Raw genomic sequence first — 25,485 nt, forward strand, 5'->3', positions numbered from 1 at the left:
TTGTTGGAAGGTCAAAGGTTGTTGTTGTAAATTGTGTAAGGAAAGCTCATCAATAAGGAAGGTTGAATTGGTCTTGGAGGGGTGTTTTTTAAGGGTATTAGGTCTTCGAGGGGTGATTGTGAAGGGTCTTAGGTCTTGGAATTGGTCATTTTAAGATTCTATAAGTAGAGAGTAATTCTTGTGGGTTTTCCTCTCAAGAGGATAGGTTTTGGCCCTGACTAGCAACCTACATTTTGCTTCCTCTTGTCTACTTGATATTAATTGTTTGGTATATATTTGATTATATAGAACATAATAACAATAAAGTGAAAGAAGAATTTAATAAAAAGTACCTCAAGTTAAGTAAAAATAACATCACAAATAGTTATCAAAGTAAGAGGAATCACCTAATCTAGTAGCCCCTAGTTTTCTCAACATAGAATCAGAGCTAAGGTGACTATGATAAGAAGAAGAGGCATCCTAAAGATCATATCACTGATGATGGATACATAAGGGTTGAGTACAAGTAAATTATTGAGAAGGGCTAAGATGCACCAAGGAGGAGCACTCATCTGAAGGATTACATCATCACTAGGAGAAGAAGACATCAAGGACCCTACCTCCACTCAAAGATAGAAGGAATTCATATTTGAAGAATATTAAATTTTCCATGTTATGCATTTAGGGGAAGAAAGAATAAGAATTTCCATCATCATAAAAGAAATCAAGGTGATCTTCCTCACATTGAAGAAAACATCACATCTCAAGCATCCTTGAAGAAAGTTATCATCATCAAGAAGGGATCTTCAATCATCAACACCATAAAGAGGACATCAACTTGAAGATATCATCTACAAAAGGAGAATTTTCACTTCACTAGAAATTATTTTATATTTATGTTTTAATATACTATCAAAATGACTTCATTCTATAAGGAAATCAGCAAAGTGGTTGGGTCATCAAATTTCCTTGCATGGAAGAAGAGGATAGATTTTATCCTCATAGAGAATGAATTTATTGGACATGTTAAGGGTTTAATATCCAAACCATCACAAGAGGAATATAAAACACTATCAAATTATATGATATGGGAAATAAGGGCTCAAAGAATACTCATAGAATCAATCAAGGATTCCCTCATCCCTTATGTAGTAAATTTGGAGAAATTAAAAGGAATCTATGATAAGCTCGTAGAATTGTTCTTCGTAAGCACTACAAGAGAAGTTACATCATTGAGAACCGAAATATACAAAATTTTGGTATCAAAGGATGGAGGGATAGCCTCATACCTTATGAGGGTGTCACAAATAGAGATAGACTACATGAATTAGGAGAAATAATTTCTAATAAATAAATGACCATTGTTGTGCTCAATGCACTACTTGATGAATGGGGCAAATTTGTATCAAGTCTCTATGGAAAGAAGGGATATAATCCATTCAATGAACTTTGGTCATTGTGTAATATACAAGAAATTAGGTTTAAGGAAAAGAGTGATTTTGGATCAAATGAACAAGTTCAAGCATATGCTGCCATGGCCAGGAGAAAAGGAAAGTTTTCAAAGTTTGATCCTCGAAGAAAGAAAAAATCGATATGTCAAAGATACAATGTTATGAGTGTAATGAATATGGGCACTTTAAAAGGAATATTTCTAAACTTAAGAACGACTACAATAAGAGAAAATAAATAAATGAAGTCCATGTCACCAAAGAAGTGGAAGAATCTGAAAAGAGATGACAAAGAAGGAGGAGGTGAAGGACCTCTACTATGACTAAAATATACTTGAGTTCTTTTCTATTTTCTAGAAGATAACGATCATGATGGAAAGAATCACAAGCATTAAGATGCATTAGAGTTTAAATAGAGATGACATTGTCATAGAATCTTTGAAGGGTAGTTGAAGTAGAAGTATACATAGTTATGGTAGATATCATGATAGAAATGGCATGTCCATTGGAAGGATATAAGGACAAACGAAGTAGCAATATATATATGTGGTTGGAGGAAATTCATACAACAAGATAGAAAATAAATAATCATACATCATCATCATTAGGAAGGATTTTCATAATGAGGATCATTAAGATACTCCAATGGAATGTTCATTTAAAGGTTCACCTCTACTAAGAGGAAGAAATTTCCTTGTAAATAGTCCATATTGAACCTTGCGCGGGATCCACTGGTAAGGTATGATGACAAATATGTGTACCATGTTGAGTTGGTTGAATTAATTTAATCTTAAAGCAAGGAAAGTAAGCTACTAGAAGGAAGTCTAGATGACCAAAAATGGAAAAGGTGTTGAGATTGCAACAAGATGATGGAGCTTAGTGAAAAGATTCGCCTTCATTAAGTGGGCCCGCAGGCAAATTATGGCGCAAGTTCTATTTTTGGATCCCAGCAGGAGTGATCAAAGTCTATTTTTAGACTAGTTGTCCAAAATAGAAATGTCAAATATTATTGTCTCATAATAATATTTGGACTATAAACTTGATCTTATTCTCTTGGAGCACTTCATTTTGAGCTACAGATGTGGCTCGTGCAACTGTCAGAAGGAAGTATGCTTTTCTTATGAGTTAGTTGAGTTGCTGCATGCATGACTTCAATTAGAACTCAATCAATTGAGTTTGGTGGAGTTGATGGAGTTGTGTTCAGTTTGACTTGGTTAAACTAGTTGTAGTTAGTCTAACTGCAAATAGACTAATGATGAGTTGTTAAACTAATTATTAACTCATAATACAACTATAGAATACATCAGTTAACTCAGTTGCATGTCAATGCATGTTCAGTTCAACAGGGACAGGTGTTAGAGAATCATATTGCTATCAGTTGTGACTATAGTTGTGCATGAGGATTTGCACAATCAAGGGATTAAGTATGCCAATGAGTTTGCTCATGTATTTGCCCAGTATTATAGCCTCTTCTCACGTCTAACACAGTGTGAGTGATTCTTTGGAGGTGAAATACGAGTTTGGTAAACCATTCTCATTCAATTCTTGAGCAGGTATTGAGCAGTGGAGGCAGGCAAGCAGTGGAATAGATTTGGAGATCAGATCTTAGTTGTATTGTGTGTAACAGGAGGATTTGGTACTAGATTTCTTTTGATAATCATTGTACTTTGTAACGTTACATGGTCTCAATCATTAATATACAGATAGTTGGGGTTTTTAGTGAGATTCTTTGCCTGGGTTACATACTGTGTTAATGTGTGAATGCTCTTGATGTTTTATTGTTATTGATGCTGCTAAATTGATGATCAATGTAGAGGAGATTATGTATTGTGTATGTATTCCACAATAGTACATGATCAGGATAATCTTTGTTGAATATGTGTTAAATTATTCAAAATTTCTACATGGTATCAGAGCTGTTGATCATCAGATCTACTATTCAGGAAGTGTTTACATTCTATTTCTTCAGGAAGAGTCTGTAATCGGGCCAGGTAGCCTCTGGATTCATCCTTTCTTTGGAAGGTGAGATATCCGGTGAATTCCCATACAGTCAATCTCTGTATGAGAAGTATTGTGTTCTCACAAATTTTAGATCGGAAGCGATTGAGTTGGGAGCTAGTGGAAATCGAATTTGCAGCAATATTGTTGAAATGTCTTTCAATGGATTGCAAATTTTATTCCAAAGCAAGAGCGACCTGGTGCTCAAGGATAAACTCAGAAACAATAAAGGTGAGAATGGATCTTCATCAAAGGTATCTGATGAAGAGAATTGTGCTTTGGCTACCAAAGCAAAGAAAGGGAAGAGCAAGAAAGCTTCTCAGTCTGGTGTGAAAGGCAAGAAGTAGGATATGTCCAAGGTGAAGTGTTTTCACTGTCACCAGCACGGACACTATGCCACTAATTATCCACAGAAGAATAAGAACAAGCAGGTTGCTGGATCGGCGGTAGGAGAGGCTCTAGCCTCGCAGTTTGAGCTTGATTTTTCATTAATCGCATGCTTGGTTTCAAGTGTGATGGGATCAGTGTGGTTCTTGGACAGTGGTGTGTCTTTTCACATGACGGGAGATAGATATTTGTTCTCTGATCTGGAGGACAAAGATCTTGGAGTGCACATCGAGATGGGCGATGATGGTAGATATAGTGCGACCGGTATCAATACCATTTCCTTTGAGAGGGAGTCTGGTAAACCCTTCTTATTAAAGGAATTCATGCATGTTCCAGGATTGAAGAAGAATCTTATCTCAGTGGCATTGTTAGAATACAAGGGGTATGATGTTGTTTTCAGCGAGGGAAAGGGTTTCCTGCATAGCAAGACAACTGGTGAGACCCGGAAGATAGGGGTTTGAGTGAGGAACCTTTATCAGTTGCATGTAGATGGATGTGCAACAATGGCAGACAAGGCAGAAGGATTGGTGAGCCGGGATGATGGCGAGTTGTGGCACAGGAGATTGGGTCACCTTCACCATGGAGCCTTGAAGATACTGCAACAGATCACTACAGGGCTTCCTAAAGGCACACTTGCACAATCAGATCAGTGCAAGGGGTGTACTTTAGGGAAGTTTGTGAAAGCCACCTTTCACGAGAAGGATAGTCGTGCCACGACGATCCTTGAGAGAATTCACACAAATGTGTGTGGACCTTTCTTAGTTGCTTCGACATCAAAACACAGGTATTATGTGATTTTTGTTGATGATTTCTCTCGTAAGTGTTGGATCTTCTTCATGCAGAAGAAGAGCGAGACATATTCAAAGTTTTGTGAATTCAAAGCACTGGTCGAGAAGGAGTCAGGGAAGAAGGTGAAGGCTCTTAGGATTGATAATGGTGGTGAATACATCTTGAATGAGTTCAAGGATTTCTGCAAGGTAGAAGGGATTCGTAGAGAGCTCATAGCTCCCCATAACCCACAGCAAAACGGGGTAGCTAAGCGGAAGAATAGAATGATTGTGGGTGTTGCATGGGCAATGTTGCATGATCAGGGCCTAGCCCTTCACTTGTGGGTGGAAGCATGCAATACAACAGTTTATGTGCTGAACCGTTGTCCTCATAGGATACTTGGCATGAGTACACCCGAGGAGGCTTATTCTGGTAAGAAGCCTGATCTTTCTCATTTGAGGATTTTTGGTGCTAACGTTTACATGCATGTGACAAAGGATGTCAGGAAGAAGTTGGAGCCGACCACAGAGGTTGGGATATTTTTGGGGTACACTGATACGCACCATAACTATCGTGTGTATTTCCCAGACAATGGTAAAACTGTTGTGCGACGGGATATAAAATTTCAGGAGGAGAAAGCCATGAAGTGTTCACTTGAGAAGGAGCTACACTTACATGCAGATGAGGAGCTATTAGTTCCTAAGGATGAGCTTCAGGATGTGGATCAGCCACAGGACGAGGTTCATGGAGTGGAAGAGACCACTCATGCAACGCTAACCATCAGAGGGTAAAAGTTCTTGACAAAAGCTGAGCGACTGGCTCAAGATGCAGAGAAAGTTGTAGGACCACCTACAGCCCAACGCAGGCAGAGAGAGTCACCTGATCGGTACACTGGATACATGGCTCTTATGAGCAAGTGTGTTGTGACTGAGCCATCCTCTTTCGAGGAAGTTGTGGAGGATCCCGCATGGGTAGACGCCATGGTGGAAGAGTATGATTCTATTGTTAGAAACAGTGCATGGGAGATTTTTACTAGATCGGAAGGGAAATCAGTGGTGGGTTCGAGATGGATCTACAAAGTTAAGCAGGCAGCTGACGGGAGTGTAGAGAAGTACAAGGCAAGATTTGTTGCCCAAGGCTTTTCACAGATAGAGGGGATCGATTATGAGGAGACCTTTGCACCTGTCGCAAGGTATTCTTCTATACGGACGATTCTTTCTCTCTCAGCGTAGATGGGATGGCACATTCATCAAATGGATGTGAAGACTGCATTCCTCAACGGAGTCATTGAGGAGGAGGTGTACATTGAGCAGCCCGAAGGCTTTGAGGTCTTCAACAGCGAGTCGCATGTGTGCAGGCTCAAGAGAGCATTGTATGGGTTGAAGCAAGCACCACGTGCTTGGTACACACTGATAGACAACTATTTCACAGGACTTGGATTCTCCAAGAGCGAGGCGGATCCTAACCTATACCAGATTGTGGTGGAGGGTAAGTTGCTTATCATTGTACTGTATGTTGATGATTTGATTCTAATGGGTGATGAGCTGTTGATACTGTCATGCAAGAAGGATCTTGCTACAGAGTTTGAGATGAAGGACTTGGGCCTCCTTCACTATTTCCTAGGATTGGAAATATGGTAGCACAGTGGTGGACTGTTTGTTTCTCAGGGAAAGTATGCTCGGGAGATACTGGAGAAGTTCAACATGCATGCCTGCAAGCCTGTTGATACTCCTCTTCCTGGAGGTTGGAGGAAGGAGGATGCCACTTCGGGAGAAGAAGTGGATGCCACTGTTTATCGACAGTTGGTGGGGTCGCTAATGTATTTGGTCAATACATCACCTGATATATGCTATGCAGTTAACCAACTTTCACAAGCTATGGTTAAGCCTACCAAGCTCTTCTGGAAGGCGGGCAAGCATGTATTGTGTTATTTGAAAGGCACATCGGGATATGGATCTTGGTACAGACAGGAGGATGCAGGTTGGGCAGGGAGCTCAAGAGGCCGAGTATATGGCAGCAATGACATCAGGTACCATCATATTAGAGATTGTTTGCAGCGGAGGATCATGTTGCTTTCATACATTCCAACGGAGGATCAAGATGCTGATATTCTGACGAAGGCTCTCACCAGGAGAAAATTCGAGTACCACCGAGGCAGTATAGGGGTTGCTGATAATCCATATCTTGTTGAGAGGGAGTGTTGAGATTGCAACAAGATGATGGAGCTTAGTGAAAATAGTTGCCTTCACTAAGTGGGCCCGCAAGAAAATTATGGCGCAAGTTCTATTTTTGGATCCTAGCAGGGATGATCACAGCAGGAGTGACCACAGTAGGGATGATCACAGCAGGAGTGATCAAAGTCTATTTTTAGACTGGCTATCCAAAATAGAAAATTCAAATATTATTGTCTCATAATGATATTTGGACTATAAACTTGACCTTATTCTCTTGGAGCACTTCAGTTTGAGCTATAGATGTGGCCCATGCAGCTGTCAGAAGGAAGTACGCTTTTCTTGAGTCAGTTGAGTTGTTCCATGCATGACTTTAGTTAGAACTCAATCAGCTGAGTTTGGTGGAGTTGATTGTGGAGTTGATGGAGTTGTGTTCAGTTTGACTTGGTTAAACTAGTTGTAGTTAGTCTAACTGCAAATAGACTAATGATGAGTTGTTAAACTAATTATTAACTCATAATACAACTATAGAATACATCAGTTAACTCAGTTACATGTCAGTGCATGTTTAGTTCAACAGGGACAGGTGTTAGAGAATCAGATTGCTATCAGTTGTGACTATAGTTGTGCATGAGGATTTGCACAATCAAGGGATTAAGTACGCCAATGAGTTTGCTCATGTATTTTCCCAGTATTATAGCCTTTGTTCACATCTAACACAGTGTGAGTGATTCTTTGGAGGTGAAATACGATTTTGGTAAACCATTCTCATTCAATTCTTGAGCAGGTATTGAGCAGTGGAGGCAGGCAAGCAGTGGAATAGATTTGGAGATCAAATCTTAGCTGTATTGTGTGTAACAGGTGGAGCTGGTACTAGATTGCTTGTGATAAGCATTGTACTTTGTAATGTTACATGGTCTCAATCATTAATATACAGATAGTTGGGGTTTTTAGCGAGATGCTTTCCCCGGGTTACATACTCTGTTAATGTGTGAATGCTCTTGATGTTTTATTGTTATTAATGCTGCTAAATTGATGATCAACGTAGATGAGCTTATGTATTGTGTATGTATTCCACAATAGTACATGATCAGGGAAATCTCTGTTGAATATGTGTTAATTATTCAAAATTTCTACAAAAGGTATGTATATTTTTATTAGATAAAGTCATGTCATCATATAGTTGTAGACAACATGGTTGAATGCTCTATCTCATGAGAATTATCAAAGAAGAAGGATATCTTCCATTAGAAAGATTCATGAAGGCATGTAGACAATATGCCTTGAACTCTTCTACATATTAATAATATTAAATCAACATAATATGAAGTCATCTAGAATATGAGGTGGTTGACAATTATGGTTCCTATGATGATGGAACACTATATAGAATTTCCCAGGGAAGCAATATGTGAAGATAAAGGAGAAGAGTTTTCAAAATATTCAACTATTGTCATGTAATATAAGATATCTGATCTCCATGGAATAAGAAGGTATGAAGACCCTGATATGGATACTGCAAAAGAAAAATATTGGTAATGATGTCTTGGAGATGGGTTCATACATGTGCATGATGTTGATGTTGCAAGGAGTAGATGTCATGATCAAATTCCATCATAAAAAGGTAACTTTGATTTGATGTTCATTTTTTAGAGAGTTGTAGATGTCACATACAACTAGTAATATTGAGATTGGATGGAAGACCATGAAAGAAGCATAACTCGGAAGAGGTATTTGTAGGAACAAAATTCAAATGTGGACTAGAAGACCACTTTCTGATGAAGTAAAGGATGTCATGACTATTGGTTCAAACCTATGGTTCGTTTAAGGAAAGTGATGTAGAAGATGCCTAATGCTCTATGAAGAATATCTAGAAGATGAAGGCCTTATGATGAAGAAGTTGAAGTTCATGACATAGAAAGGAGGAGCCACATTAGAAGTTGATAGTACGATGATCTCCACTAAAGAGATGATAGTTGATGTTGGAAATAAGTCCCTAGCTAATAGGGATCTTGGGAAAGTTCCTAAGTAAGAAGGAACTTGGATTTATTCGTTTGATAGGAATGAGTATATCCTCCCCAGTTGAGAGGAAGAGATAGACACATCATTATTTTCTTCATGTTATGAAGTAATGGAGGATTAGGTAAGCATCTAGTTTTTGATACTCTTTGAGGATGTGGTGGGTAATCCAATAGGTAAGATTAGTTGAAGAGGAAAATCCTTGAGGATGTGTTATTCCAAGATAGAAATTGTCCTAGAAGGACATATCTTGTGAACATCTGGGTGGGGTATGTGCCTTAAGAGAAAATGATGATGATGTCTATAAGTAATTTTCTCACAAAAATTGTGCTATTATCTTGTGGAGAGATATATTAGTCAATGCCTTGCTATGTGACAATGTTTGTTGGTATGAAGAGATGCAATGAGATAAGCTCAAATAATATCTTATTAGATGGCTTACCAATCCGACTCTTCTTATGAAAAATCTTTAGTTTGAGAATGTCAATGTACCATGTATGGATTATGAATACCTCCCTAGTTAAGAGGGAGTGCTAAAATGAGTAACTAGTTTTGGTCTCGTTAATTCCTATTCTAATTATGCTTTTAATGTATCTGATGAAAATAGAAAAATAAATTTATCATTTCATTCTTGATGCATGGGCTTCATGCTTAAGGTAACTTTATTTATAGGTCAAGCGACTCTTGAATGCTTCTAGGTTTTTCATAGTATTATGAAGTCAAAAGATTCATTTTCATACATGTAAGACCCATTTGGGCATCTTGTATTATGTAAAAGAAATTTATTTGAGTCATAAAAGAACCTCCAAGACCTTGTCAATGAGCTACAACAAGTTGGCCTACATGAAATATCAAGTTGGCCTCATGGGGGAAATTTGTACCCCTAAAAAGCATATATATAAGAAGGAACTTGGCCTCATTTGGACACACAATAAGCAAGTTTGATCTCCTCAAGAAAGAAATTGGAAAAAGGACAAAATTCAAGGAGAAGAAGAAGAAGAGAAAGATCAAATTTTTGGACCTCTCTCTCTCTCTCTCTCTTGCGTTAGGGTTTCTAAAGTTTCTTAGAAAGTCAAAACAACAAAATAAATTACCAGGGAAGTTGAAATTGTAGAAGTTGTTGGAAGGTTTATATAGGTTTAAGTTGCTACAAAGTTTCTAGGGGTCGAAGTTGTTGGAAAATATGTTGGGGTCCAAGTTATTGGAAGAGTTGTTAGGGTCAAGGTTGTTGGAGATGTTGTTGGGGTCGAAGTTGTTGTTGGAAGGTCAAAGGTTTTTGATGTAATATATGCAAGGAAATATCATCAATAAGGAAGGTTGAGTTGGTATTAGAGGGGTCTTTGTCAAGGCTCTTATGCCTTGGAATTTTTTATTTGAATATTGTATAAAAAGGGATGAATTCTTTTGGTTTTCCTATGATGAGGAGAATTTTTGGCCCTGGGTAGTAGCCTACATTTTGTGTCCTCTTGTCTCTTTGATATTCATTGTTTGGTAGTTATTTGATGATAGAGAACACAATAATAGTCATGTGAAAGAATAATTTAATAACAAGTACCTCAAATTAAGTAAAAGGAACATCACAAGTAGTTATCAAAGTAAGAGAAATCACCTAATCTAGGTGCCCCTAGATATCTCAACATGAGCAAACTCCCCTCGAACATATAATGGGTATGCAAAAGCATTTTTCCATACTGTTATGCATGCTACCACTAGTGCTATCAATGCCTCCTTCTTACATACAATAGGCCACTTCATATGGATCAAAATATATACAATGATCATAGGTTTTCATAGATATAATATATGGAAATAAGAATGATCTACCATGAATGTACAATGCCTCCAAATAGTCAACATATGGCTAAAACATTACTCTTCTATCATCACTGACATGAATCAAACAATGACACATAAAAGATACATGATATTACATGACTACATAATGACTCCAAGATCCCATACATGGCTTAAGTACATGACGATCATTAGTCTAAACATGGTTGTAACAACTCTCATCTATCAAGAAAAAATCACATCAACATATGCATGACATAACCTATGAATCTCTCTCTTGATTAATACCAATCTACCAACATCCAAATGATGAATCAACACGTTATATGGCTTCATATGAGTACATGGATGAAAATGATGATGTATGTGATACATATGGATGATCCTTAAATGTGCATAAGGTTACTCTACACGACTACTACATCAATCGAGTTCCTTTATGCATGGATGAAACAATGATCTCCTTCTATGCATTGTTGTACAAAATTTTCGACCAACTTATCAGTGAAGACCTAGAGCATATATATATATGACAAAAGCACTTTTTATACTCATTAAAAGACATATGGGGTTTATACAAAGACATGAGTGAAAGAAAATCAAGCCATGAAACTTTGTACCATGTATAGCCCCCCCTGATATTAATATACCTCCAACATGTAGGTTGATCATATGATCTAAATGTGCATTAGGCTAAAATAAATCATATGTTACTACTACTACTCATACTCATCAAGCTGCCATACTACATCCATACACTCCCCCTAACGTTATGCACCTCAGATGAACTTCTACAGACCTCTATAAATATGCATGAGTTAACCACGGACTACAAAAGGATTGATCTCTCTACTTCACGGGATGTTGCTCCTTCTTTCTCCACATGGTATTGGGTTGCTTATTTTTATTTTTCTTTGGTTTTCTACAAGGAACTCTCTAAATATGCTACTTTTTCAAGATCTTCCTTGAATAACTAGGAAACATGTAGTCTCTCACCATATGACCAAATTTGTGACATGTGTGGCACTCCACACAGCTAAGATAAAAAGAAATGGGATAAAATATCATGTTTCTCATGCTAGATATATGCCTCACATATAACATATTTCTCCTGCATGGCATAGAATTGCAATCAATTGCATTGTGGACAAATAGGTTACATGAGAAAGAAAAATTATTAAAACCATAATTATACCTAATGGTTGACCTCCTTGGATACACATACTTCTGACTAAATGTGTACACTCTGCTCCTATAGTTGGCTACAACATGCTCAAACTTGTGACAATTGTAACACTCTACCATGTGCATCAATGGAACAAAATAACTTTTATTCCTTTGAAATTTGACAGATCTACCATAATCTATGACCTTAGGAGCGAATGGTTTTCCAAATATAGGTGCTCCTTGAAGTCTCCCTCTCTGTTGCTGTTGGATCTGCTACTCATTTCTTCTTTGCTACTCTTACTACTGTTATTGTTTTCTATAGGTATTTTTGGTTCTACTTTGTTGTTCTTTCCTTCCTGTGAACTAGAATATCCCCGTTTAAAATCGAGAAAAAATTTATATAATGGTGATATTTGGTCTCAAAGAAAACTATCTAAGGCTACAATGTTCTTTTCCAACTCCAGCTTCTTATGGATACTACTTCAGCTTCTAATTTCTCACATTGATATTCCTTTTCTCTATATTGTGTCCTCATTCCTTCTTCAATTCTTTCTAATTATTCCAATTAATTCCTCAAGCTAATAATATTGTCATTGATCTTAGAATCCTTATCCTAAAAAATCTATAATACTTTTTCTTGATCCTTGCATGAAGTTAGTCTACCAACTTCACCAGATAATTTTTCAATAAACACTAAAGCTAATTCATATTTTTCTTGAATAATAAAATTCATTAACATTACTATCTGAATCGACAAAAATAACATGATATATGTCAAAAACATAGCTTAAAAACAATTCATCTATAGTTATACCTTCAGATCCACTAGATGGAAGCATAGCAGGTTCTACTAAAGCTTCATCTTCTAATGTTAGCTACATTATTCAAAGTAGCGGGACTGATCTTCTCTAGGAGAGGACCTTGATTTTCAAAAACCTTCTTCTTTTTTCTTCTTCTTACTATTCTTCTTAGACTCTCTGTTGCTGCTACCACAACCAATAAACAATGCTTGTAATATGTCCCAAAGTTCCTTGGTAGATTTTATATCTCCAACTTTTTCCAAGTCTGCATTATGAAGATTCTCAAAAATAATATGTATCGATTGAGCATTTTGTTGCATTACTTTAGGTGAAAGTGGACCCTCGCCACATACTTCAAAAACCAATCTACAAATGTTATATTAACAAGACAATAACTTAGCATTATTTCTTTCATGCCATACATTGAAATTTGCAGTGGTGAGGACGTATGCTCCTAGAGAATTAATTCTAAAAAAATGAAAATTTCCACCAAATATTCCTAGGGTTGCTCCGTATGATTAAACTGCAACCAAGATACCTCCTTTCATACCACTTGTTAGAGGCCTTTAGAACTACTAAGAGGGGGTGAACAATTTTTACCCTTTATTAAACTTTAACTAAATCAAACACTTAATTTGCAGCACATCACAAAATATTACCAAATAATAACATATGAATAACCATGATCATATTACCAACAAAACCAATAATTATATAACCATGAGATCGAATTTGCATGAACAATAAACCATCACAACACATAACAACAACACATCAATAATAATACATGAGGACACCATATGTAAGGTGGAAACTAAAAGGGTAAAAACCATTGTCGACATATATTATTTCTCTTCATCACTTATATTATGTAAAAGTGCTTTAAATTTGATTCATTGGCCACTACTAGTGTGCAAGCTATCACTTTCTAATCATGGAACCACTACTCACTCTACACAACAACCATGAAGAACTTTGCAGGCCACCACTTGCTAAAAGCCACTACTCCCAATAAGCCTCTCCCAATTACAATTGGACTATCTAGCCATCACTCCCACATTCTTAGGCCACCACCTAAAGGATTTTGTTACACTCTGAATATGTAATCCACCACTTGCTCACTAAAATCCCCAACCTTCATCACATCTCATGCGGACCACCTTTCAAATTTTTCAGACTGGATCCACACTAAAAACTCATACAATCATCATGGACCTATTTTCATCCCATTTTCATATTGTACCCATACAAATAATAAGCTTATCACAATATGCAACAACGCTTCCAAACAATTGTGGAGTACTAAAAAGGTATGTTTTTGACGATCATTTCAGTGGATTTTCAGTGGAACTTGTGAACCTTTTTGCATCATGAACTTGGAAAACAATAAAGAATTATAACAAAACATGTGAGGTTAATATGCAAGACTTAACCGATGATAGTTGTCATTCTCTTGTGTAGGAAAGGGTGAAAACGAGGAGTTGCTGTTCCAAAGAAAAAGACAAGAACAGGGTAACTGCTGTCCCTTTGACGGGGGACTGAGTGAAAACAAGGCTAAGTAGATTAAAGCAAACCGGCCCGGAAAAGGAGGAGAAGACACCAGCTCGATGGAAGAGAAAAGAGATGATTAAGGATTAACAGTTTGGCGAATCCCTCAGGATCTTTGATCCTGAGGGATCGCTGCTTTATCTATATTGTTACTTAGACATCTCCGCCATCACCTTTATATAAAGGGACAACACTATTAGCTTTGGGGGGATTATGCTTTTATGTAATTTTCTGTTAAAGATCAAACTTTGATCATCGAGTCTCGTTGAGAACTGGTTCATTGTACTTTTGTTTTATGCATTAATACAAACTTGGTGATTATCTTATCTCTGCGTCTGGATTAACTTAAAGCGGTGTACCCTTGGAGGCTAAGGGCCCGGCCCCGGAGGACACTTGCTTCTGTATCACTACGATTTGATTTCTGCGTGATTTGCTTATCGTCGTTATTTGGTAATCTAATATGCTTTATAAGTTGACATCACATGCTCTGTGAAAGATTAATTCATTAAGGTTTTTACAGACAGAACTGTTGTATTGACTCTGCATTATATTACTGATCCTTTTAGAGTTGATTGAATGTTATTAGTCTTGACCGAATATTATTACTGTTCTGTTACAGAGCTTTTGTGTTGAACATTCATGTTATAGAATTCATCCGAAAGTTGTGTTCTTTACGATTGTTGGATTCAGAAGTAATGTTGTTCTATTTTGAAACGCAGTCATATTCTTGTTAATTAAGATTGATGCTAGATCAGATTACTCTTCAAGTGTGTTGTGCGTATATATGATTTCCAAGCGCTATTCCATAACTTATCAGTAATTAGTGCTATTCTATTAGAGCGTGCTCCTTGATTTTCCTTAAGAGCAAAAGATCGTTGTTTGATTACGATGAGTGCATTTGAGTTAGTAGATTAAGTTTGATTACTACTCGCGAGACTTAGTTGTTTGATTGTTGTTCCATTTCAGAATTGCTGTTCCATTTTAGCATTGTTGTTCCATTCCATATTTGTTGTTCGATTTCTTATTTGTTGTTCCATTTTTCTATCTGCCGTTTCATTTACTCGCATTTGTTGTTTTGGTGTGAGAGACAATCTGTGGCTGTAGTGAGCCTCAGCATTTACTGTCTAGCTCCCAAACCTGTGGTCCATGCTCTAATTTCCTTTCCATCAGTTTCCAAAGGGATGGGTTATTGCTGCCGAACCCTTGACTGATAAGTTGCCGAGTTTTCTGCGTGTGTGATTTATTCCTTTGAAGTAACTTAGTTATAGACAAGCATTCGTTTACTCTTGTATTTTTGAAAGCTATACTACTAGAATTACTCTGACAAATGATAGCCTCAGACTGAGACACTCTTTGAAATAACAAAACGCTCCCGATTGACATATTAATGTGAGGTAATTAGAGGTGAAAGAGACCCTTTTTATAGCTCCACATTTTGGCGCCGTTGCCGGGGAAAGAGTGTAGCCATTTGTCTTTTTCAGAGTAGTGTACAAACATGCTAGGAAAGAGTTGGATCTTAAAAACGGAAGGTAAGAACCTGCGTAGGGAGCATGTAAAATCCCTGCTCCACTGTCCGCTTTCCTAATAGATTTTCTGTTGCTTTGTTTGAATAGAATTTATTAGTTCATTTTAGTGCATGACTAAGCAGAAAAAACCAGAAAAGAATATCAAACCTCCATCCAAACCTGAAAAAGCTAAGGGGCCAGTGACCCTTGGCCGAACGACCTTCATAGACGAAATCTATAAGAAAACAGAATCTCAGCCATCAGTAGGCCCCAGGAAAATAATTTCTAAACAACCTACTAGTTCCCTTCAGGCCACAGGATCACCATCTGTAGCCTTTGTTGAGGTGCATAGTCAAACTGAAGAGCAGGACTTTCAAGAAATTGAAAATTTTACTCCAGAACTATTGCAGGAAGGGAATTTCAGCAACTTTTGTGAAGGAGAAGGAGAAACAGGGGAAACCAAGGAACCAAAATCTCCTATTAGAAAAAATCAGCCATTAAATAGCCTAGATAAGGGGAGCGCTCCAAAAATCATTGTTGAAGGAACCCAATCTCCTCAGACATCGGGTATTCTCATTATCCCAGATAAAGGAAGTGTTATTAAAACGATCCTTGTCAAAGCCATTCCCTCTCAACCTAGGAATACCCTCCTAGATATCCGAGAAGGTTATTGGCATATATTCGATCCTATGGCTCAGAACCAGCCAAACACTCAAACCTCTACATTACAATACCCTATAGTGGATTCTGCAGCAAATGCGCCCATGAAAGCTATCCCTCTTCAACATATCCCTACATTTCACGGTCTCACATCAGAAGATCCAGATGCATTTTTATTCGAATTCCAAGTGTTTCCACACTTTACTTTTATTTGAAACGCAATACCTACGCTCGCTCATAGCGATGCGATAAATTTTCTTCTGCATCCTCTTACCCCGAAGAGAGGAATCCCTTCCTTTTGGGAGGGACTCCTGGGAACGAATCCAGCGAAGACGGGGCCTGTAGCTCAGAGGATTAGAGCACGTGGCTACGAAGGGGATATGATTACACCACCGATCCCCAGAAATTGAAATTATTCCCCTCTACATTAAAAGGGGCTGCTTTAAGATGGTTTATGGGACTAGGTGGTGGGGTCATAAACAATTGGGATCAAATGAAAGAATCTTTCTTGAAAAAATATTAGGACTATTGTAGGTCTAGAGAATTAAAGGATGAAATATTCCAAATGGAAGCCAAACCGAATGAAACATTAGAGGAGTATGTGGAACAATTTCAGTACAATCTACAAAGATCTCCTTATGCATCACTACCTTTACCTGATAATGTGTTAAAAACTGCATTGATAAGGGGCATGAAGGAATAATGGATTGAAACATTAAACATCATCGGAAAAGGGGATATTTATCAAGAGAATTTCGCTGACATCATTGACTTATGTATCAGGAGCTCGAGAGGAAACACAAGAATAAAACTGGCAGAACATGATCGATTTGTAAAAGATAACAAAATATCAAGAGAAGGAGTAACACGTGTAGAAATTGGAAATTTATTAGAAAATTTTAAAACTGATATTTTGGGGACACTAACTACACAACTTGATATTATGCAGGCTAAATAGAAGCAGATGGAGGCAGAATAGAATTTGGCAATCTTCTGTCCCCGATGCAGGAAAAAGCATAGTTACAAGTAATGTACATTGGATACAGTCCAAACATGCGCCATCTTTACAAAAGATCACCTTACGGAGAGCTTCCCCTCACTTCCTGGATTGAAAGTAGTATATAAGGAAGCGGAAGAAGAACCAGAATCGGTATACTTGATCAACCAGAACCGCAAGTGGCAGTCGAGACAATCTGGTATGTTTCCAGACCCAACTTCTTCTTTTCAGCCTCCACAGTGTAATGCTCAACAATATAGTATGTGGCAAAGTCAGTCCCAACCCCCATTTTCAAACTGGTCACCACAATCATTCCCTTCTTCAAACCCGTGGCTGAATCAGGCAAGCCAATCTGGTTGGTCGAATTTCCCTTACACTCCACCATATTGGCAAAATAGCCCATATCCTCCACAATGGACTCCCCCTACTTCACAAAGTTCACCCTAGCAGACAAACTGGCAAAGATCGATGCACCAGCCAGTAGGAACCATTCCGCTCCCTCAACCTACTCTGCCAGCCTTACAACAAAATCCCCAGTCTAATCTGAGACCACAACTCCCAGCCCAACCCAACCCCAATCCAAATAACAGACTGGTCCAATCTCTCCAAATTATAGAATCACCAGAAATAGGACCCGACCTGAGGGAGTGTAGTGATCTTCAGTTACGATCTGGACGTATTATTGAAACTGAGGGAGATAAAACAGTTGATATTGAAAATCAGTTACCAAGAGAACATCAGTTGCAACAAGATGATGTAAATAAGCAGCAGACTCATAATCAAGAAACCACATCCTCTCCTCCATTCCCAAAACGATTAGTCATACCTCGACCTTTACAGTATCCTGACTTTGACATTCTGGGAGAATTACAAAATCTGTACATAAAAATCCCATTCCTCCAAGCCATTCAAGACATTCCTATATACGCAAAAACTATCAAAGAATTGTGCATAAAGAAACCAAGGAGGAATATAACAACTAATCCAAGAGTCCAAGTAGTCGGTACTTTATCTAATCTACTATCCGGGAAAGAAACACCCATTAAATATGAAGACCCAGGAAATCCAATTGTAACTATTCAAATTTATGGTCAGACCCTGTCTAATACCTTAGTTGATCTAGGAGCTGCAATTAATATTTTAACAACCACTACTTGCTAAAAGCTCGACATTACATCTGTAGAACCCACCTCTACTTTGTTAGAATTGGCTGACCGATCTGTGGTTAGACCAGAGGGTACTCTACATGATGTCATGGTCTCTGTAGATTCCTGGGAATATCCAACTGATTTCCTGATAATTAATCCAAAAACCCGACTTGATGGACACCCGCTAATCCTAGGTAGACCTTGGCTTGCCACTGTCGATGCTTACATTGGTTTCCGGCAAGGAAATATGACCATAACCAAAGGACCAAATATCAAGAATTTAGTTCTATATCCTCCAGCGCAGCCAAGTGTCACAATAATTAAAACTAACAAGCACCCTGTATCATACCTTACTGATAACATTAGATCTCCATTAACTATACAAGAGGCACTTGATTTTAAAGATCAAATAGAAGATGATGCCATTAACTTCATTAGTCAAACTGAATCCAGATCCTACACATAGTGTCACATGATAGAAGCAGCATTTGATAATGAATTAGAAGAAGATCCTCTGAAAGATATGCATGACCAAACAATACCTGTTACTTCTGTTGCAAATACTAAAATTGTGGAAATTGAACTGGGAAAAATTTTAAATATCAATGCCAATCTCACACCTGAACAAGAAAGGAAGCTCATCCATTTGTTAAGAAAATATCAAGAAGCATTCGCATGGGATTACCCTGATATGAAAGGAATCGATCCCCAATTATGTACACACAACATTTATATAGAAAAAGATGCCAGACCTGTTCGCCAACCGCAAAGGAGACTTAATCCTCATCTAAAGGATGTGGTAAAAGCTGAACTTCAGAAACTTTTAGATGTTAATTTTATCTATCCTATTTCTGATAGTAAATGGGTCTCTCTGCTTGTGGTGGTACCAAAAAAGAATGGAAAATGGAGAATCTATGTGGATTACAGGGAACTAAATAAAGCAACACAAAAAAGACCACTTTCCTCTCCCATTCATAGACCAAGTATTAGATAATTTAGCAGGAAAGAAATTATTTTCTTTCCTGGATGGCTCCAGTGGATACAATCAGATTTAGATTTCCCCTGAAGACCAGGACAAAACTACTTTTACTTGTCCTTGGGAACATTTTCCTATCGAGTTCTACCTTTTGGCTTATGTAATGCTCCTGCCACATTCCAAAGGGCTATCCTTAGCATTTTTGTAGATTTAATAAATGATGGACTTGAAGTATACATGGATGACTTTACACCATATGGAGATGATTTTGATCCAGCACTAGACACCCTAGAAAAAGTCCTACAACGTTGCATAGCTACTAGGTTTTGCTTAAGTCACGAAAAAACTTACATGATGATGACTGAAGGAATTATCCTAGGACACTATGTTTCAGCAGCCGTCATACAAGTAGACCCGGCCAAAATCCAAATACTTTTGCTTATCCCCACTCCTACTACTCAAACAGAGGTATGCAAAACTTTCTTCGATTTTCTGGTTATTATAGACGGTTTATAGAACATTATTCACACATTGCTGCACCTTTATATGCACTAACTGGTAACATTGATTTTCTTTGGACAAAAAAATGTGAGCGTGCTTTCAAGGATTTAAAGAAGCTCGTATCCACAGCCCCAGTCCTTCAAGGACCAAACTGGGATTTTCCATTTCAGATATCATCTGATGCCTCAGATACAGCCATTGGCGCAGTCCTTGGGCAGGAAGAGGATAAAAAACCATATACTATCTATTACATCAACAAAAATTTATCCCCTGCTGAATTAAATTACACTGTTACTAAAAAAGAATTCCTAGCTGTAATACATGCTATCAATAAGTTTAGACATTATATTACAGGCTATCCGGTTATCTTGTATACAGATCATTCTACCATAAAATATTTAGCAAATAAGCCTGTCACAAATGCCAGAATAACTAGATGGTTGATTTTATTGCAGGAATTCAATATCACAATCAAGGATCAGCTTGGCAAAGAAGACCCTGTAGCTGATTTTCTCTCAAGAATGCCAAAGCCAATCGATGCAACAGTAGTTGAAGATCAATTTCCGGACGAACATCTGTTTGTTGTTGCCGTTCAAACACCCTGGTATGCAGATGTTGCCAATTACCTCGCAGTAGGTAAACTACCAAAACACCTAACCCCTAATCAACGCAAACAGATTGTTCAGAAGAGTACTCGATTCTCGTGGATTGGGGGCTATTTGTTTAACACAAGGGCAGAAATGCATATCAGGAGATGTGTTTGAGAAGATGAAATCTTTGACATCCTAAAAGCCTGTCATGATGGACCATGTGGTGGACACTTCGTTGAGCATAGAACTGGACATAAAGTACTGCAGACAGGATATTTTTGGCCCACGATTTTCAGAGATGCAAAGAAATTTGTCCAAGCCTGTGACAGCTTCCAGTGAATAGGACGTCCTGGTCAATCTGACGAGATGTCTCTGAAACCACAGTTAGTCATTGAACCATTCGAGCGATGGGATCTTGATTTCGTTGGACCCATCAACCCATCATCAAATTAGAAAGCATATATCTTGGTGGCAACAAAATATGTCACCAAATGGGTTGAAGTAGAAGCATTACCAAGAGCCACAGAGGACTCTGTCATACAGTTCCTGTTCCATCTATTTGTACGTTATGGCCTTCCAAGGGAAATAATTACAGACGGAGGACCACAATTTGCTGGGAATAGATTAGCTGCAACACTCAATAATTATCACGTCCAGCATAAAATCACTACTCCATACCACCCACAGGCGAATGGACAAGTAGAAAGCAGCAATAAGGTAATAGAATCAATCCTAATGAAAACCATTGCGTCACATAGGCGTGATTGGGCTGCCAGACTACCTGAAGCACTTTGGGCCTATAGAACAACATGGAGAAGCACCACTGGTTACTCACCTTATCAATTAGTGTTTGGAAAAAAACCCATTTTTCCCATAGAATTTGAAATCCAAACATTACGAATAGCACAGGAAGTTGGCTTAGGTCTAAGCGAGGCACAGATTAATCGACTATAGCAGATCAATGAGTTGGACGAAATTAGGCTCTATGCACTTCAAAATACAACACTGGTTCAACAGCAGCGAGCTAAATGGCATGATGTGCTCATTAAAAACAAAGTCTTCCATGAGGGAGACTGTGCTCTGTTGTACGACTCTCGGTTTCAGAACTTCCCTGGGAAACTCCAGACTCATTGGTTGGGACCATACGAAATCCAGAAGGTACATGACAATGGAACCCTTACTCTAATCACCATTGACGGTTCTGGATATGCCTTCAAAGTAAATGGCCACCGAGTTCGTCTCTATCGCAAACCACTCACTCAGGAATCCTTCTGCCAGCAGCTACGCCGAGACACTGATATGGAGATTTTAGGAGAGGAAGAGAAGTCTTCCTCACCTATAATTCATTAAGGAATTCATTTCTTTTTACAATTTGTACATAAGTTCTTTTCTTTGAGTCGTTCTTGTACATATGTTTGAACTAATGTTTTCCTGTCATTTTTGCTATTCCTTTTCTTTTTCAAAAGAACAACATTTCGATTTTTGTCGTTCCGTTTCCAAAAGAATGGCATTTGTGTGTTTCTGCTGTTCCTTTCCTTAAAGGAACAACATTCTTGATTTTCTGTTGTTCCTTTTTCAAAAGGAATGGCATTTGCTTGTTCTGTTGTTCCTTTTTCAAAAGGAAAGACATTTGGTTGATCTGTTGTTCCTTTTGTAAAAGAACAACATTTCCATTTTTGTTGTTCCTTTTTCAAAAGGAACGACACTGCTGCATGTATTTTTTATTTTTGTTGTTCCTTTTTCAAAGGAACGACATTTTTGCGTCTTTTGCTGTTCCCTTTTCAAAAGAACAACATTTTTCATGGCTGCTGTTCCTTTTTCAAGAGGAACGTTATTTTGAGTGTTTTGTTGTCCTTTTCCAAGAGAATAGCATATATATATATTATTTTTTTAATTAATTTTTGTTGTTCCTTTTTCAAAGGAACGACATTGGTGTGTTCTGATGTTCCTTTTTCAATAGGAACGTCATTTTCACTTTTGATATCTATGCTCCTTTGTTGGAACACCGCTAGCATACTTTTTCTCTCCTTGTGAAACAGCTCATTCCTTTTGTTGATCTAAATTGAGGACGCTTCTTGCTCCTGTTCTTTCAAAGTCTTTAAGATACAGCTATGCACTTATGCAATGAACACAAAATCACAACATACTGAAATCCGCAAATTATAAATCGCTATCTTTATAAGGCATTGTATTGGTAAGAGGAAAAAAGGAAGGACACACTTATTCATCATCTTTTGCTGTCATTGCCTCACTAATTTTTCTTTGATTGGTTATCTTTATCATGACAATCCCTTTAATCCTCTTTGATTATTATTTAGGAATAAGAGCAAAGGGTTTATATCTTCCTATTGAGATGGTAAGACTTCTTCCACCATTCCTACTCTTAAGGAGTGTTGAACCACCCTTTGTGTATAAATAAGGAAAAGTGCTTTATGAAAAAGAAAAAAGTAAAGATGAATTATAAGTTGTCAAATGCAGGATAGGGGGTCTCATCAAGACCCAACCTACCATGATCATGAGGATGGAAGTGAAGTGGCATTCCCACTATGGCCACCACACCAAGGATATGGTCCAAAAGGTATATCAAGCAAACAAACCTTGGAACAGGTCTCATCACGAGCCAGCCTGCCCACTTTTCGCTCCTTCCTCGTGAATGGCATTATGGCTAACTGGTTACCAAGCCAGCATAATGGCCTACACTTTGACATTACACTCCTTAATATACACATAAAGGATCATGGTTCCAGGGGTGAAATAAACAACTCTGCCAAGGTTATGGACACCTGTCGGTAGCAGAGCACTGTTAATGGTATTGAAGTTACATTGGTTACACCAATAGGTAAGATACTAATACTATTTTGTTTCGTATATCCTAGGAACTAATCATATATTATTTCCTGACTTATATATCGCATGAACATTTATTACCACCAATCATGGCAAAGTAAGTGACAATGACCACTTGAGATCTGGCAAGTACGACAGACATCCTATCCCCCCAGTCTCGCATCATATCACAACAGCCTCTTATGTAATACGCAATCCAACTTTATGCCTCGATTTCGGTAATTCGTTGTCTTTCTAAACATGGCATATTTTCATACGCTGTTCCTTTATGACTCTATTGTAGATCGGGTGCTGCTCCTTTATTTGATGGCTGGGACAGCCTATCACATTGTGGGGGGGAGGTTAACCTCATTATTCCCCAGATTATGTGTCAGCTCATTATTCGGGAAAGATAGTGTACTAGGGTATGGCATAGCTTAACGGCATGATATTTCTATTTTTTACACAAGTTGCTGTTCATAAGCCATTTCTGTTGCATACTCTGTTTTTTTTCAAAATCTTGCGATTATTACCATCTCTGTGTTTCAAACATCACAAGCAGTTGTTGTTCCATTGAGAATCTACAGTGAAACCATGGGAGGAAGGGCAATTCGAAGGGAACCTCAGGTGTTGACAGTCTCTGCTGTTGCCTAGGAGATCCTGGAAAGAGCAGGGTGGCTGACTTATCTCAACCGCTTGCAGGAGTCTAACGAAATAGTGGCAATTGAATTCCTGCAGAATATGCAGGAGGATTACTCCATAGTAAGGGGGAGATAGATAGCAGTCACCGATGATATAATCGCAGAAGTCTCGGGACAACCATCCACCGGACCTGTATGGAAACTAAAAAAGGAAAGACTACAGAAGATTATAGAAATCTTCCAAGACGAAGGCCAGAGCTTGACGGTTAAAGGGAAGGGAGTTATGCCAGAAATGTTAGGAGAGCGCTGGGCAGAATTAGCAAGAACCGTGCAAAGCTACATCACCTGCAAGGGTAGAAAAGACGTGGTAATACCACGACATCTTAAACTCTTAGCTGTTCTAAAGCAGAAATGCTCTGTAAATCTGCCTGCACTTTTGAATTCATTACTTCATGACGTTGCACGAAGCTTAAAAAAGGCACAGCATGTAGAGTCAGTTGTCAGTCACCACGGGTTAATTCGATTAATTGTTAGTCATAGCCTCACCCAGCAGCAAAGTAGCTGGGAAGAGCTAATTGCAATAATTGAGGGAAGGGCGATAACACCATCCCCAAAACGTAAGCATACTACCAACACACGAAATGTCCGGAAAAAACGAAGAGAATTAGTAAAACAAAAACATGTTGCTAGTACATCTGAACGTCCAGAAACACGCCAGGAATCAGCAAAGCGTAAGCATGCCACCGGTACACCCGAATAGCTAGAGAAACACAGAAAAATAGTTCGGTTAGCTCGGATACAAGGAAGGCTAGAAAATCTCCAGGAAAGCACCAGCCAGCCAGTAGAAATTGAGGATGAGCAATCCTCATGGCCAAAAGTAGAAGTAGAGCAAGCTGAAGGAGAAGAGAAAGAAGAGGTCGAGCATTCTGAAGAGGAGGCTGAGCAATCTGAAGAGGAAAATGAGGAAGAAGCTGAGCATTCCGAAACAAAAGCTGACCATTCTGAGGCAGAAGCTGAACAATCCAAGCAGGAGGAGGAAATGGGACAACAGGAAGGTAGCCCACCACAGGACCCAGTGGGAGAAGATGAATTGGCCGCAGTTTTGGCCAATATGGGTGAGTATGGCCAACCTTCCAATCCAAAATACCTCCACGACAAACCCTAAGAGGAAAATGTATTTGAAAAACCACATGCAGAAGAGGCAGAAGAAACAAATATGCCTATTCATGATGAAGAAGAGATAAGAGATTCTCAACAGGAACAATCTGTTCCTAAAGCACCAGAGGAAATTCCGGAGGAAGTAGGAGTAGAAAAAGAAGTTGCCCAGGAAGTGACGGAACCAGTTAAGGTTCCCACCCCAGAACAGCGAGAGCAGAACAGGGAAGAAACACCCCAGGAGAAAGATCCAGGGACTATTCACGGCCCAAACCGCAGCAGACAGCCTGCTGTTCCTTCTAATGAAACACTAGAAATTAAGGAATTAGGAAAGGAACAACAGAGATTATTGATCATAATAGCCCAGCTCCACCAGTAGATCAGGATCCTGAAAGCAAGGTAGAGGG

This window comes from Pinus tabuliformis, chromosome 6, assembly GCF_031772625.1.
Source record: "Pinus tabuliformis cultivar Carrire ecotype Pingquan chromosome 6, CPIR1, whole genome shotgun sequence".
Classification (NCBI taxonomy): Eukaryota; Viridiplantae; Streptophyta; class Pinopsida; order Pinales; family Pinaceae; genus Pinus; species Pinus tabuliformis.